Source organism: Protopterus annectens, chromosome 7.part1, assembly GCF_019279795.1.
Source record: "Protopterus annectens isolate FY-2018-M chromosome 7.part1, PAN1.0, whole genome shotgun sequence".
In the NCBI taxonomy this organism is placed as follows: Eukaryota; Metazoa; Chordata; order Ceratodontiformes; family Protopteridae; genus Protopterus; species Protopterus annectens.
In genome coordinates, this window is record NC_056740.1 from 367896185 (window position 1) to 367914775 (window position 18591).

The following is an 18591-nucleotide window of genomic DNA, read 5'->3' on the forward strand; positions in this document are numbered from 1 at the left end:
AAGCAGTTTGTAATCCATAATATCTGCACTGAGAAGATTCTGTAGGGGTATTCTAGTCAAGACTGTTTCCTGCAATTATTAGGTTTATTTAAAATGTGGAGTGACACAGGTCCTGTCATTCTCATAGCTCCATTTTTTGTCACAACAGCTATGGTTTCCCTCGTTATTCCTTTGCTATTGGAGAAGCTTCTACATCTTCATCCACTCAGGACCTTCCTGTCCCACCCCTCATGCACACTCCCTTTGGACCTTCACACTTTTCAGCTAATTGCATGCTTCCACTACTCCCATTTCTAACTGGTAATCCTTAATTTTCCTATAGGATAGTTCAAATAATTAGTTATTCCCATAAATGTAACACTCATTAGACCTATAAAAATAAGTAGGTATGATCTTCCATATGGTCCAGATTCAGAGGCCTGAATCCATTTACTGCTGCTGTTCCCGCTGATTTGAAATACCCTTTTCATATATTTGACTTTGGACTCAGTTATTTATCAGTTAAAGTCCAGCTATCCCTGTCTTCTTTGAAAATTTGTAAAGCTTTTATCAAAGGTGCATACCTTTTAAAACTGCCATTGAAGGATCCTATTCAACCTTGTGACTGTACTTTGTGTGGGAGAAGCGGGTTTTGATTCTATTTGATCTTGCAGCATCAGTCTACTTAAAGTTCCTTTCTTGGAAAAGTAAGTTTCTTGTGGTAAATACCTTGGCTAGTAAATCTCTGAATTACAGGCCCTTTCATCAGCTCTGCTTTATTTGATTTTTTTTGTACAAATAGACATGCATTATGCCTTAACTCCTCCTTTATACCAAAGGTAGCAAATGATTTCTATCTGAGGCAAAGGATGCATTTTCCACTTTTCTATCCTGATTATTATAACAACGGTGAATACCTCCTCCATTCTATGGCTGTACACTGACAATTGTAGTTTTATACTGACAACCAGATCCATATGCAGAGATTCCAAACCTATAATTTTTGATAAAAAGTTTGAATGCAAAGTACCTAAAATGCTGTGCAAGCTGCATTCAACTTTGTTACAATAAATATAATAAATCTCACTCTGTCGGATTACCAACTTCTTCACAGTGTAGAGCTTGGGGACACTACATTGAACTAGATACTGCTGACGCCCTGCCACAAGGGCCAACTCCTAAACATTTTCACTGAGAATTTTCTTTGTACAATAACCTGGGGTCACTACATCAACCCCAAAATTGCTGAAACCCTGTCACAAGAGCCAACTCCTAAATATTTTCACTGAGAATTATGCCTTTGTACAATGTATGCAAATTTAACTTGGGAACTTTGCTGTGTATTTACTTCATTTTCCCAAATATGTGCCTGCCCATGCTGGAAATTAGTTTTTAACACCCCCTGACAGAGTTGTCCTTGCACTCTAAGGACCACTTACTGAGATGGTCACTGTCCTTTCTATTGACCAGTAGATTACACTGCATACTCGAGTAATTTAGTCTTCTTGGCCAACAGGTTTCTTCATTCAGCAAATGAAAGAAAACCTGTTCTACTTGGTACCTCTCTGCTAATTGCTTTCTGTTGGCTGTAAACTTATTAGTCTCTGTTGTCTTTTGATTGAAGTTCTCACCAATACCCTCCACATATTCACACAGCAGGCCTCCCTAGTACAGTGTGCAGATGATTCCACTCTGATTTGCACATCTGGTAAAGTGGCAGACCTCCCAAAAAATACTCAGAAAGCTTTAATATCAACTGAAATATGGCTTTATAACTCACAACTGATGATCAACCCTAAAAAAACAAACTACTTTCTCCCCAAATCCCTCGCCTAAGAAAAAAAAAATGAAGTTCTGTATCTTCATAAGTCATGGTTAGGCTTGTTAAGACCCTAGGGCCATTGGCCTAGTAACCTCCTATGAACACATGAATCTATATTACAGCCATTAAAGTCACTTCTCATAGCAACTTATTAGGAATGATAGTGGATGATAATCTTAAATTTGACCTGTATATACAAAATTGCATTAAAAAAAATCATCAAAAACTAATGATGCTTTATAGAGCCAAAAACTTTCGCACCAATGCAACTAAAGCTACACTTGCCACAACTTATCTCCTCTCCACACTTCTTTATGGTGCTCTCATCTTTACTAACCTTCAGGCATCACAAAAATCAAAACTTGAACAATGCTGTAACAAAGTTGCTAAATTTGCAGCAAATACCCATTTCAGAAACCAACACTTTTTTGTTGTGTCTTTTGGCTTTTCCCGGTTAGGGGTCGCCACAGCGGAACTCTGGTCCACTAATGATTTGTAGTTGATTTTTACGTGCCGAGTTACCAGCCCTGATGCACAACCTTCAACGAAGGTGTGCCCATTCACACATGTCTCCACGCAGAAGACGCTCTAGCTGAGAATCGAACCGGACAGCATCTGACTGTGAGGCGACAATGCTACCGCAGCACCACCACCGCGGGTCTAAGCCTAAATTGATTTGAACTGCCACACCATCCAACATGTACCCAGAATCCATCTGCTTGTCCAGCACTAAATAACATTCTACACAACTAAGTTCCTTGTCAGTCATTACAATCCAGTGATCAAAAACTCCCGTCTGTCCACAACCTATCAAATCTGCTGGGCATTGTCGTACCATGTTGCTAAGGCCTAGAACTCCTTATCTCTAGCCATCAGGTCAATACCCTCCCTCCCATCCTTCAAAACTATTCTGAAAGACTTCCTAGCCAAAAGCTGGTTCTGTTCTTGCTCAACACCTGGATAAACTATATCCCTAAATGTGAACACGTACCTGTTCATACCTCACATCTCCTTACTCTTCCTTCTTCACTCACTTCCTTACTTCTATCAATTTCTTTCTCCTGACTTTCTTTCTAAATATAGAAACAACAAAGCTTTCAGGTTAAACAACCCTTTTTCAATGTATGACAACAGGTATATTAAAAACGCCCACATATATATAAAAAAGGAAACAATCATGTGACCTGCAGCCATCATCACATGATCATTGAATACATAGATAAGAATTTAACTAATATTCAGACAACAATCACATTATCTGACTTTAAACTACAAATGTTATACAAAATTTCAAAACATCTAATACACTAACAAATAATAGATATTGATTAAAATTATTGATTAAAATTATTTTAATCTGGTTTGCTGTATTCTATTTATTTATAGATCACGTGGTAGCATCACCTAGGGGAGGGGGTTTATCCAATCTATTGGATCTAAGGGAATATGAGTGGATAGTTAGGCTTTCAGCAGACACACCCCCCGGTCTGAATGCATCAGTATCTTTAAAACCAATTTTAAATAGAATACAGCAAACCAGATTAAAATAATTTTAATCAATAATTTTAATCAATATCTATTATTTGTTAGTGTATTAGATGTTTTGAAATTTTGTATAACATTTGTAGTTTAAAGTCAGATAATGTGATTGTTGTCTGAATATTAGTTAAATTCTTATCTATGTATTCAATGATCATGTGATGATGGCTGCAGGTCACATGATTGTTTCCTTTTTTATATATATGTGGGTGTTTTTAATATACCTGTTGTCATACATTGAAAAAGGGTTGTTTAACCTGAAAGCTTTGTTGTTTCTATAAAGGTGTTTTTTAACTCAACTATTGTCGTTTTTGGAATTCTACGGATTTTGTATCAGTGCTTGGTTTCATCGTGTTTCTTTCTAAATATAACATAAGCCTGCTTTTCTCTCACTTTCTATTGAAATTCCTATTTATATCATACTAACTTACATTTAATTCCTCTTAAACTGGCTAAAATTTCTCTAACTATTAAATCATTACAGTGCAATTTGTATCTATTCTTAACCAGAATTTTCATATTATGTCTAATTTGGTATAATTAACAACAACAACAACATTTAAACTGTAGTTGTTTTTTATATTATTTTTAAAGACTGTAAAATTATTGTTCTTAAAATGTTTTGTAATACTTTGGAGCTTTTCTCCCTGGGCTGCATTGAAAATGTGCTGCTACCTAGTCGGACTTTCCCGGTAATCAAATGCCAATCAATCAATCAGTCAATAAATATTTAGAGCAGATGCTACATTGTGGGCCTTTTTATGGCTGTAGGCTTGGATGATATTTGTACAGCAGCAACTTCTTCCAACACATGTGCTAGCTATGTACTCTGGACATGAAATCCAGGTCAAGCATAAACCACTGGTGGCCACAATTAGCAGCAATCAGTGGCCATAGATGGCTGTAAGCCTAACAGAGATTAGCCTGAAGATCTGGAAGTTTGACTGGAGTGAAAGCACAGGAGGTCAAGAAAATACTCAAGGCTGTAGCACATCTGGAAGAAGAGGAAATGGAGTGAGTCAAAGAAGATGAAGAAGAAGAATGGCAGTGCCTCAAAACAACATGTCTGAGAATGATAGAATGTGCATGCTGCAGGGCCAGGTGTGCAAATAAGATGCACAAGGAAAGCTGGTGGTGGAATGCAGGAGTCCAGGAAGTCATCAAAAGAAAGACGGAGTGCAGGAAGAAGAGGGAGATAGACTATAGGCCTAGCTAAGAAGGAATACTGGCTAACAACCTAAGAGCACAGTCACACTGACAAAGAGCTAGGTGTCTGAGAAGTTCTACCAGCTTCTGTAAAGTGAATCAGCAGATGGCAGATGGCATAAGGAAAATCAGGTTGCAAGGCAAAGACAGAAAGATAATGATAGTCATCAGATACCATTCATAAGAGATAGTAGCAACAATCTGTTCACCAGTCCAAAGGACATCACAGGCAGAAGGATGGAGTACTTCCAGCAGCTTCTGAATGGAGAAACGCCCCACAGAAGTTATATTGCCCCATGCACAGCCTATTATGAAAGAGGAAGAAGAACCAACTCTAGAAGGAGTAAGAACAACACTAAGGAAAATGAAGTCAGGAAAGTAAGGAGGCTCAGATGAAGTCACAGCAGATATTATAAAGATATTGGTCGAGAGAGGAGAAATGGCGCCAGAGGGTTCTCATAGCAGTACGGAGATAAGGGCATATTCCAGATGAGTAGTGAATAAGCATATGACTCCTGTCATACTCATGGGAGTTCTGCAGGGAATGATAGATAAATGAATGCATAGAGAAGTTGGAAATGTACCTCTCAGTTGTATTTCCACAGTTATAGACAAAGCAAAAATGATTAGGAAGAAGGCCCAGAATTAAAGATACTTTTTATATGTTGGTACTATTAACTTAGAACTTCTCAAAATACTTTCCAATTTTAGAAGAAGTGGAGCAAAATTTAAGAACAAATTAGGGGAGTATTTCCAAAATCTGTGCATTTGAGGAGTACAGTAGGATGTAAGATAGAAGATGAACATTTGAATTCAGATCAAGGATGCAGCACAGCTGTCTTAATGTTTGAGTGAGACAGATAGTGGAGAAAAAAATGGAGATTAGAAAAGAGTCATCCGGGCATTCCTACACTTGGATAAAGCATATGAGCTCCCAAGAAAGCTGATTGTGTCAGTGCAGAGATGATCTGAAGTCCAGGGAACATTGGAAGAATTAGTGCTGTTATGTACAAGGACCCAATAATGCAAGTATGGGCAGTGTTTGGGTTCCTAGACAGACGGGGTGCACATCAGGGGTCATCTCTAAGCCCATTGCTTGTTGTTCATACTGGCTATGGACTACAGTGGCAAACAGGTCAGAAGGGACATATCAACAAAGGTGCTGTTTGGAGACAATGTAGCAGTATAAGCAGATTTAGAACAGCAAATGATAGGGGAGTGGAATGGAGAACTGAAAGCATATAATAAGAAATTGAGCAGAGACAAGACAGTTGACATGGCAGCAAATGGGAGAAGTCATATGGAGCTGAAAACTGAGATATGAAGGGAAAATAGTGCAGCAGCTTAATAGATTTAAGTATTTGGGATGGCTGGCTGAGGAGAAGAGAAGTCTGAATGTGGAGTTCAAAAGTAGAATTAGAGGTGCTGCAGACAACTGGCACAGAGTGTCAGGGGTAATGTGTGACAGGAGAATGCAAAACTAGGTGAAAAGTAAGGTGTTTCTGCATGGCAAAGAAACCTGGGCAGTGAAGACAGAACTGTTGATGAATCTTGAGGCGATGGAGATAAAGTGCCTGAGATGGGTGGTAGGATGCTCATTGTGGGACAGACAAAGAAACGAGAACAGCTACACTATCATCTATTATCTGGAACTTCCAAAAAATCCTGCCCTAGACAATGCTGGAATTGAATCCAGTACAACTTTTCTAAATATCCTAAATAGCTTTGCATCTCCTAGAAGGAAGAGAATGAAAATAAATAATGCAGTTTGGCTACCAAAAAGAGTAGAATGCTAATGCAGGATACAGAAAAAGCATGGAAAGAATGTCAAAATATAAAACACCTCAATATCTTAAAGACTTCATAATGCTTTGCAATCGTACTAAAAAGCAAATAAATGAATACAAAAAACTACATTATAATAACTTTTAGAATAATACTAAACACAACCCTAAAAATGTTTTACATCCATTAAAGAAATATTACATCGTAGCCAAAAATTCAATCCAAACCCCTCTCCTGATAATGCACCACTCAGAACTGCAATACAGCCCAACTCTTATTTTATAGATTGTATAGCATCTTTAACTAAGGACTGATTCCTCAACATCTGATCCCCACCCTGCCCAAAAGCCACATGCCACCACATACACTTTCACCTACAAACCTATGCTCATATGCTATATAAAACTTCTCTTAAACAAACTCAAACCATGCTCTTCTTCAGCTGATGCCCTTTCAAGTGAGTGCCTAAAAATTGCAGCCAGTAGCATTGCCTGTCCTATCTCAATCCTTATAAATAGATCAGTCCAGGAATCCCACGTTCCATCTCTCTGGGAAAAGTCACACATTATCCCCCTGCACAAAGGGAACATAATTGTGTAGAATGTTTTTTAGTGCTGGACAGGCAGATGGTTGCTGAATAGTTTTATAGGTAATAATAAGTTGTGTATATGTCAGTTGATGTGGCAGTTCTAACCAATTTAGGCTTTTCAGTGCTATAGAGTGGTAGGTTCTGAAAGGGGTATGTGCTACAAATTTAGCAACTTTTGTTATAGCATTGTTTAAGCTTTATTTTTTGTGACGCCAGGAGGTTAGTAAGGATGGGACAGCCATAAAGAAAAGTAGGGAGGAGATAAGTAGTGGCAAGTGTAGATTTAGTTTGTGGTTAAGTAATTTTGCTATTTTCGTATCGTTAAAATACATTTCGATATTCCGAACTTTTGATCTACTGAAGTAGATCCGTGTGATTAATATATATATATATATATATATATATATATATATATGGGTCCCCTTCAGATCGTCGAACTTTTAAGAGATCCACTTTCATATGGCTGAGACCATTTGATCGAACTTTTAAAATTTCGAGCGGTCTGAATGGAAATCTCCATACAGAGCGGAATGGGAAGATTTCCCTTTTACGCAATGTGGTGCGATCTTGGAGTTGGTATATCTAAATAGCGGAAGGGGGTGTGGGACACATTCCCCCCCACATGGAGGTATAGGGAGGCAACGTGTAGTTTTTTTTTTGTTTTATTTATTTTTTTACATGTTCGAACTTTTAAATGTTCGATCATATGGTCTCGGCCATATGAAATTCGAACATTTGAAAGTTCAATCATGTAAAGTAGACCCATATATATATATATATATATATATATATATATATATATATATATATATATATATATATGGTTCCCTATCAGAAGCCTGAAACACTATAAGCCTGAAAATCAAAATCCTGAAACCAAAAGCCTGAAAACTCAAAATCCTGAAAACCCAAAATCCTGAAACTCAAAATCCTGAAAACACAAATAATGCTAATATGCCAATACGAACACACTAATATCTACCGACTGACCCTAACCCTAACCCTAAGGTCCGTCACTATCGCACACTCACCTAACCCGCGCCCTAACCCTAACTCACTTAAACCGCCCCTAACCCCACTTTTTGTCACTATTGCATACATGCCTAACCTGCGCCCTAACCCTAACTCACTTATACCGCCCCTAACCCTAACATAAAACCAACCGCACACTTACCTGAACCCAACGCATGACCTAACACCACAGGGCTAACAATAGCAAAGCCACAATGACGTCAGTATGTCTATTTTGTGTTTTCAAGATTTTGGGTTTTCAGGATTTTGAGTTTTCAGGCTTTTGGTTTCAGGATTTTGATTTTCAGGCTTATAGTGTTTCAGGCTTCTGATAGGGAACCATATATATATATATATATATATATATACATATATGGGTCTACTTCATTTGATCGACAGACCATTTGATTGAAGCCCATTTGATCGAAAACCAGTATTCAAGGCAAATAACAAGGATTTGTCCCCCTCCCCAATGCCGTGCGACCCTGGAGTTGGTATATATAGTTAGGGGTGGTGTGGGGGTGAAGCTCCCCACCTATTTTCATTTAAACTGTGTACTTTTTGTTTTATTTTCTTCTTTTAAAGGAAACTAGGTGGGGGGCTTTGCCCCCCCCCCCAACTATATATACCAACTCCAGGGTCACACGACATTGGGGAGGGGGACAAATCCCAGTTTTATGCCTTGAATACTGTTTTTCGATCAAATCAAATTTCAATCAAATGGGTTTTGATCAAATGATCTGTCGATCAAATGAAGTAGACCCATATATATATATATATATATATATATATATATATATATATATATATATATATCACACACCATATAACTTAAGGTGTGATTTATATATTTCTTTATTGTATATATTGTATACATTTTTTTCTTACCTTTATGTTTTAAAATAAATACTTTTTGAAAAAGAGAGGCAAATAAGGTTACTCTAGTAACCATTATGCTTCATGATGGCCACCTGGGTCAGTATAAACTGTCTCATACTGTGTATTAACCTGGATACCAGTCTCATCTAATACTTAGTGCAATATTCACCATAACTGTAACTTATAGGCCATCTAGGACAGTAGCAATGCAATGCACTAGCTCTTCTTTCAGTGCAATACATGTTGCAAATTCGTAAATTAACCATTGTGCAGTACTCTAAGGTCCGTAGTGCAATACTCTAATGTTCACAGTGCAATACTCAAATATCTCTTTCTGTGCAAGGATCAATGCAATGTCTTAAGCAATTACCTGTGCAACACTAAAGTCTCATACAAGTAAGTGTTCACTTCGAAAAGTGTTAAAATGTGTTTCTAATTATGCGCAGTATTAGTCTATCTACCTGCATGTCCGTGGTGTAATAGCTAGGTGTTATATGTGTAAGTGTCTGGGAAAATAGTCTATATGTTGTCTGTCATTGAGTCTGGAGACACATAATTTCATTCAGGTTTTGCAATTGTGTAATTTCTGAACGACAATAAAGTTGACTTTGACTTTGAAATGACTGTGTCTCTGTTTGTCTGTCTCCCTGTTAGTTGTTGTGTAAACTTCAACTCATATACCGTCTGTGTTCTTATAATTAGTTTTGTTGTACCTGCTCCTCAACTGAAGGCCAGTATCAGCAACACAACACTCCCATTTTATGAAGGCCATGGAGCGTATTATCATGGAACTTATAAACAAAGACATTGGCAACCTTCAAACACTGGACCCCACCCAGTTTGGGTTCATGAAGGGCCGATCTTGTCTCCTGAACCTGATTGACTTTTTCGAATCAGTCTCCAGAGCCATGGACAAGAGTAAGGTGATCCACACAGCCTATCTAGACCTTGCCAAGGCCTTTGACACCATCCCCCACTCTGGAATCATAGATAAACTTACTAAGCTGGGCATTAATCCCTACATCACCCAGTGGGTTGCTAACTGGCTTACTGATAGAACCCACACTGTAAAAGTAGCCAACTCAAATCCAGCTCCAGACAAGTGACAAGTGGAGTACCTCAGGGTTCAGTCCTGGGACCGCTCTTGTTTGGCATCTACTTCTCTGAAGTACAGGCCAACACTAAGGGACGCTGGATAACAAAGTTCGCAGATGACTGCAAACTGGGAGCCATTACTGAATCCCCAAATGATGTGGATACTCTACAAAAGGGCCTTACAGAAACAGATGCTTGGTGCCAGAGCCATGGGCTTAAACTCAATGCCAAGAAATGTATAGTTATCCCTTTGGGAAAAAACATGTATCCGTGAATTACCATATAAGTGGCAGTACCCTAAACACCGAAAGTGTGATAAGAGACTTAAGGACACATGTGGACAGTGGTCTCACCTTCGATAACCACATCGCCACAACAGTCAGGAAATCCTTATATGTGGCACACCTCATCACTAAGGGCTTTTCATCCAGAAAAATGGAGGTCATTGTCCCACTGTACTCATCCCTCATTAGACCCATTATAGAATACAACACCCTGTTTGGTATGTACCTCTCAAGACATCTGCAACAACTGGAAAGGCCGCAGAAATACCTCACTAAAAGAATCACAGGCCTAAAGCAGATGCCCTACACTGACCGCCTTAAAAAACTCCAGCTATACTTTGTCGCATATCGTCTACTCAGAGGCGATCTTTGCTTAACATACAAGGCCATGTCAAACTCAGAGCTGTTGGACATGCTACACTTAAAGAAATCCCAATCCCTCAGAGCCACATGCTCCAGGGATCTAAACCTTGTCATCACAATAAAACAAAACATGCTGGAGGGATAGGTTCCTGACCCAGAGACTCCCCAGACTCTGGAATAAATTGCGCATACATGTCAAGCAGAGTGCCTCTTTGGTCCTCTTCAAAAGGAATCTTGACGATTGGATGGGAGAAAGGAAATTCACCACGGGGATCACGTCAGTCTCCCTGCTAGACAGGGGTCCAGGGAAGTAAATAGTGTGGGAAGAAATAGCCAGGGAATTGTTATGGCTAGGCTTGTATAGGCCCTAGGGCTGATAGCCTAGTACCAACCTATGAACTTATGAGTTATTAACCTACTGTGAACTATTTCACACATTGTTGTTGCACACTTGTCCAGCACAGGTATGGTCTTTTTTTTTTTTTTTTTTTTTTGGAACTATGGTTCACGAAGCATAAATGTATGTTACCATAAAAGAAGAGATACCTCACCTGAGATTTGCATATGCTTTTATTTATTAACTAGAATAAATGAAGTGATACAATATTTATTTTATTCTCACATATTTATAATTGCAGTTCCTTTGAGAATAGCATGATTGCTGTCTTTGCTTCATTCAGTCCTTTATGTGATTAGTTGGTTGCCAGCAACTTTTCTTGCAGTATCATGCTCTTAAGAAGTGACAAGATTCCCTTCAGTGGATGGTGATGACTTCTAGTAAACAGAAAAAATATTTTTATTAAAATTTTATATAAAGGAACAAATACATTAATGTGATAAAACAAATTATTTATACAATAATTTACATTGATTCTTAACTGTTTACATTACAAAACAAAGAAAATTGTCATGGGATTCACATGATACCTATATGCTGAAAATCTTGTCTTCTTTATATTATACAAGCTAATGATACAGTCCTGCATCATTGTTCCTTATATTGTTATTTACAAAATTTAGATGACATTTAATTTCCTTCCAGTAATGAGCAAAAATGACAGACTTTCAGTTTCATCTTATTAAGGTTGCTCTTAATATTTTACTACAATGCATAGAAATACTAAACTAAAATCGCAATGCAATCATAACAAGATAGTTTGATTTTAGAATATATAAACTGAGCTGCCTACACTTGGTAACAGATAGGTTCATAGGTTCATAGGTTCATACTAGGCTATCTGCCCTAGGGCATTTATAAGCCTAGCCAGAATGTGTTTGGCTTTCTCCACCCATTTTAAATTAATTTTGCTATGTCCCTTTTTGAGGCTAGTATACTGTGCCTCTGTCTAACAGTGACACAGAAGTGATACCCGGGGTAAACCTACGATCTCCCATCCACTCATCAAGATTCCTCTTGAAGAGAGTCAATGAGGTACTCTGCCTAACCTGGACTGGGATTTTATTCTAGAGTGAAGGGAGCCTCTGGGTTATGAATCTGTCCCTCCAGCATGTCCTATTTATTTCGGTGCTGAGGTTCAAGTCTCTTGAGCGTGTAGCACGATGGGATTTGGATTTTCTGAGGTGCAGCATGTCCATTAATTCCGGGTTGGACATGGCTTTATACATCAGGCACAGATCGCCTCTGAACAGGCGGCATGCCACTGAGTAAAGCTGCAGTTTCTTTAACCGGGCAGCATATGGCATCTGTTTGAGCCCTTTGATCCTCTTGGTGAGGGACTTTTGGGGTCTTTCCAGTTGCTGCAGGTGTCTGGTAAGGTACATCCCAAAAGGGGCATTGTACTCAATTATGGGCCTGATGAGGGATGAGTAAAGAGGCACGATGACCTCCCCTGATCTAGATGTGAATCCCTTCATGATTAGGTGGGCTATATAAAATGTTTTTCTAACCACTTTGGCCACGTGGTTGTCAAATGAGAGATTGCTATCAACTTGGGTCCCCAGGTCCCTAATTACTTCTTCTGTACTTAATGGATTACCACCTTTGTGGTAATTTGTGGGCACTTTGTTTTTGCCAAAGGGGATGACTATACACTTTTTGGTGTTTAGCTTGAGGCCATGGCACTGGCACCAGTTGTCTGTTTCTATGAGGCCCTTTTGGAGGATGCCTTTGTCGGCTGGAGAGTCGATTATGGCGCCCAGTTTGCAGTCATCTGCGAACTTGGTCAGCCACAGTCCTTCCGTGTTGGCCTGTACCTCCGAGAAATATATACCGAACAAGAGAGGTCCCAGGACTGAGCCTTGTGGGACGCCACTTGTAACCGGTTTGGAGTCTGACATGGCTCCAGCAATTCTAACCATGTGGGTTCTGTCCTTGAGCCAGTTTGCAACCCATCTAGTGACATAGGGGTTTATATTTAAGCTGGTGAGCTTATCTATAATGCCCGAGAGGGGTATTGTATCGAAGGCTTTTGCGAGTTCCAGGTAGGCTGTGTGGACCACCTTCCCCTTGTCAATGGCCTTGGTGACTGTTTCAAAGAAATCAACCAGGTTTAAGAGGCAGGATCTGCCCTTAATAAAGCCAAACTGGGTAGGATCCAGTGTCTGTTGGTCCCCAATATCTTTATTTATGAGGTCCATGATGATCCTTTCCATAGCTTTGCAGACAAGCTAGTCAGGCTTATGGGGCGATAGTTTCCAGGATCCGTTGAGGCACCACCTTTGTGGAGAGGGACCACAGTTGCTGTACGCCACTCTTTGGGTACATATCCTGTAGTAAGGCTGAGATTGAACAGTAGTTTTATGTTTTGGTTTAGCTCTTCTTGGAGTTCATGTAGGATGCAGCCCAGGAAACCGTCTGGTCCCATTGATGCTGTGTTTTTTGCTTTGGAGAGGGCGGCTCTTACCTGAGCATCTGAGATGTCAGGGGGGCAGCACTCTGCTGGGGTAGATATTTGCCCTTTTGGTTGGGGGGGGGAGAAGTTTGCGCCGAACCTGTCAGCTAGGATGTTGGCAATGTCTGTGGGTTTGGTGTACTTGTTGTCATTTTGAACTAATTCTGAGCATATCTGGGAATTCCCACCCAGGTTCCTAACATAACTAAAGAAAGCCTTGTGATTATCCTTAGTGTCCTGTGCAATTTTTCTCTCGAAGCTGGCCTTAGTCGATTTTATGAGTGCCCGTAGTTTTTTGCTAATACTGATCAGAGATGCCTTCCATTTTTGAAATTTTGCTCTATCATTTAGTAGCTTCCTCCTTCTATTGTATAGTTTGTTTATGGCTGGGCTCCACCAGGCAGGATGTCTGCCTTTGGAGGATTGGGTCTTGGTTTTATTTGGGATCGCATGATCCATGCATTCCTGAAGGTGTTCATAGAATGTGTTTGTAAAGGATTCTGTGGTCTGGGGCATATTTTCCACAGGCCCGGGGGCTTTGAAGGATTCCACCTCGGTTTTGAGGAGTGTGAAATTTGCTTTAGAGAAGTTTTTCACTGTGGTTTTCTGGGCAGGGGATGGTGTCGGGATGTGAATATCCAGTGAGATTAGTTTATGGTCTGATCTTACCAGTGAGGGATACATTTCTGGTCTGGAGCATAGAGTCCCCATGTTGGTGATGATCAGGTCCAGTATGTTTTCCCCTCTTGTGGGAGTGGTAACAAGTTGTTCCATAGCATTTGAGTTTATAAATTCTAGGAATCTTTGGGCTAGGGTGTTGGAGCTAGAGTAATGCTCCCAGTCTATGTTTGGGTAGTTGAAGTCACCCAATATAATGGTGTTTGGAGAGACCTTCATATTTTCCAGTGTTCTCAGGAAGGCCAAGTGGGGTTCCTGGGTTAGAGAGGGTGGTCTGTAGCAGGCTATAACCTGGAAGGCAGTTTTGCCCACTGTTAGTTGCACATGGATAGTCTCTGATGCTTCTTGCTGTGCCACCAACCTGGAGGTGTGGGTATCTTTGATGAATATTGATACTCCCCCTCCTTTTGTGGGTTGGTCCAAGTTTTGGGGCCGAAAAGCATGGTATGAGGTATAACCTGGTAGTGCTGGAGTGCTCTCGGGAGCCTTGAACCAGGTTTCTGTTACTGCACAGATCCATGCTAAGGAGAGTTTCGAGTGCGTGCATCTTGAGGTTTAGACTTCTGGCGTTGAGTAGCATTAGTTTTAGTTTCTTATCCCTTGTGATACCCATGGAGGTGGGTTTGTCTTTTGAGCCTTGCCTAAAAAAGGCACTATGGGGGTAACAAGAGTCTTTGCCAATATCCGAAAGCCTAGGGGTGACAGGTGCAAGCCGTCCCTAGCGAAGCATCGTGGCTTGTTGAGCATGTCATCCCAGGCTGACAGGCATTGGATCCCCTTTGAATGACACCAATACTTAAACCAATTGTTGAAATTGATCATCTTGTCTTCATATTGTGGCATCATTATTGGTGAGGGTAAGATGCTACCCAAGGTCAGGGTCATACCGGCCTGGGCCACATGCTCAGAGAGCTCCTCTATCTCTCTTTTCATGTAGTCCAGGAAGGTACGTCTCAGGTCATTCACACCAGCATGGACAATGACTGAGTCATATTTGTACTTGCCTTGGAGTGACCTGAGTGCTTGTGTTATTTGGCGGATCCTAGCGCCTGACAGGCAGCTCACCGTGACCTTCTCCTTGTTCAGCCTGGTGAGCGGGACATCAGTGTGCCTGACAATAGAGTCACCTATTACAAGTGTATCAGGTGTGTTGTTTAGCCTTAAGGGCTGTGACTGTTTGGCACACTGGCTTTGTGAGCTATGTGTTGCACGTGTTTTGTTTTGGGGTAGCGGTTGCTTGGGTGTCTGCTTTGGAGGTCTCTCCTGCTTAGGCAGATTTTTATTTAGAGCCTCCGAGTATGTTTTGTGTGTTTATGTGTTTGGTTTGCTGTCGTGGTAGGTCTATGTGAGACTGGAATTGTACTGAGTGTGGTTTCCTTCTCCTCCTGACTGGTTACGCCAGTACTGAGTTGAGAGAGCTTAGCCTCCAGTTTGGCTATATGGATGCATCTCTCACATGTGTTGGAATTTGTTGGGAGGAGGAGAGGATTGTCTGTGTACATGTGGCAGTTGTAACATTGCCTCAAGATTCCCAGATTCACCAACTGGACCAGAGAGAAGATTGACAACTGACCTTTCGACATGCTAGAATAGTATTGGGAATTCCTTTATAATTGAAAAAAAGGGCCAATGGGGAACAAGGTACTCAAGAGGACTTTGTGAAAGTGTAGTGCTTTTAATTTTTTAGTGCTGACATATAATTGCTTTAGTGAGCAAGTGCCTTTAGTGAGCAAGTGCTAGGTAACTTAAATGCAATGTGTTACAGGTAACTTAAATGCAAAAATGACAAACAGTAACTTTCTTTTAAGTGAAACAAGGAAATGAGTACAGTAAGGAATGCAGATATCACTAGGGATCCACAGAAGCACTGAAAAGCCGCATTTTAAGTGGTATTAGCGTTTCAGGGAAATAACAAACAAACAAACAACAAACATACAAACAGAGCTAGATTCAGCAGGCCTGGATCTAGTCTATGCTACAGCAAACAAGGTGTACCAATTTCAGTAAGAAACAGTTGAAACATGCAGGCACTATAAGCCTTTAAGCAGAAATTCCCAGCTCAGAAGGGCAGAGTCCAGCATCTCCTCCCACAAGAGTGCAGACCACGAACCTTCTTAATGTAAAATAACTGGCCTGAAGCCCAAGTGCTTAAACCAGAACTAATACACTTTTAGAATAACAGACACTGCGCCCTCAATCAGCAGTTCCCAACTTAGAAGGATGTAAGCTACCTGTCCTGCCACCACAGTGCAGGCCACAAACCTTCCTAATGTAAAACAACTGGTCTGAAGCCCAAGTGCTTAATCCAAAAGACTTAGAAAGATAGCTACACTTTAATCAAGTTACTACCAAGCAGTAATAAATGCAATTGAATACTTTGAAGAATGCCTGGATTAGTGCTCAAGTTATACAAACAAAGATAGATTCAGCAGGCCTGGATCTAGTCTACGCTACAACAAACAACGTGTACCAATTTCAGTAAGAAGCAGTTCAAATATGCAGGCACTATAAGCCTTTAACCAGAAATTCCCAGCTCAGAAGGGCAGAGTCCAGCCTCTCCTCCCACAAGAGTGCAGACCACGAACCCTTTTAATGTAAAGTAACTGGCCTGAAGCCCAAGTGCTTAAACCAGAATTAATACACTTTTAGAATAACTGACACTGAGCCCTCAATCAGCAGTTCCCAACTTAGAAGGATGTAAGCTACCTGTCCTGCCACTACAGTGCAGACCACAAACTTTCTTAATGTAAAACAGCTGGTCTGAAGCCCAAGTGCTTAAACTAAAAGGCTTAGAATGAGTTACACCAAGAAGTAATAAATACAACTGAGTACTTTTAAGATGACGCAAAAGCAAAATAAAGTAGGAAGAAACACAAATATAGTAAATGCAGATAATTTATTTATTTTTTTTTCAGAAAAGTAGCAAAAACAGTAGTAAAAACAATTCACATGCAGTGCAAGCTGGCACACTTGAGTATGTAGCTATATCAGTCCACACACAGTTTGAAAAAATGTAATTAAATTAAAAAGGACTAAAAGCAAGTGCAGAAAGGGTTTATTAGGTAGAATGCGGTAAAGAGCTGGGACTGGGGGAGTGTCCTAGATCAAATCTACAGTGGGGCAGGCACTGCAAAAGCCACCAAATTTAAACTACAACCAAGAACAGGGAGGGGGGTGGGGAAGACAGTTTCAACAGAGCTAAGACAGTTTCAGCAGAGCTAGATATGAGGAATCACAGTCCAAATTATAAAACCACAAAAAGTGCAGAAAATATACTTAAATCAGCTTATGTCCAGTTGATGTATGCAGACAAATCTCAGTAGCCAGCAACTCAATTTAAAATTATATGCATTTTTATACAACTCACAAGAAGCTTTTTTTTTCTGCAAAGGCATGCTATGTTATTATTATTGTAAGCAGCCAGCATACCTGTCCCACACAGCCCTCTTTCCAACAAGGATATTTTGCAGTGATTAATTCCTTGGTCTTCTTTTCCTGCATGTACAACATTCCGTCATTACAGCACAATGTTATATCTTAGGCTTCTGTTATATGTTGCCCTATCTTGCAATAAATTCTTTAGCTGCACCTGGCTCTTGGGTAACAATCCTTCCTGTTAAGGAGTGAAGGGCAACTATACCTATTTGCATCCTACTAACTTCAAATAACCTTGAACACAAACCTTAAACAAATACAGAATACAGAAGAGTTCTAACATGCCACAAAAGGCAATTTATAACATGTATCCTACTATTACAAAATACACCCTTAAAAATCAAACCTCTCTTAAAAGACTTGCTCTCAAAGCTTTGTGACTTCCTACAAAAATTATCTAACTCTGAAGATGCCCACACCAGTCCTGGTCCTCACCAGCAGGCCCCACAATAGAGCCCTTCTGCAACCAGGTACCTAATACTAAAGGCTTCACAATCGCCTGATTGATTGATTGATGAAGAAGAAGTGCTTGTAGCATAAATAATACACGGTCAGCTATTGAGACATGTCTAAATATACACACAGAAGAAACCAAGTTATAGGCCAGATGGAGGAGGCATGGTACCAAGAAAAGTTACTTGCGTTGTTATCTAATGAACTGACTTGTGTTCCTATGTATTGTTTTGTAATTCTCCTGTATTCTATTAATGCTCTCTTAGCCCAGGTCTTGTCTGAAAAGCATCAGTAGACCACCTACCATGTTTCCAAACAGTGAATAAGCAAATAAATAAGTAAATAAAATGGTTTGGCAATTTAACTCGTATCTTCAGATGAGTTCAGAAGTGGAAAACTAGGTATATGTAGTTTCCATTTGATATAATAATATTTTCCTTCCACATAATTTGCACTAGCAGTTCTAAGAACAGACAGTCATATATCAGGGAGTACAACAATCGAGAAAGACTTTGTTTTATTTGCTAAACTAAACATTCTTCTTTCTTCCTTCTTTTTGAAGCTGTGTAATCTCTGTGCTAGTATACGTCAATTTGTGGGTGGGGCAGCCCTTCCCCTGAG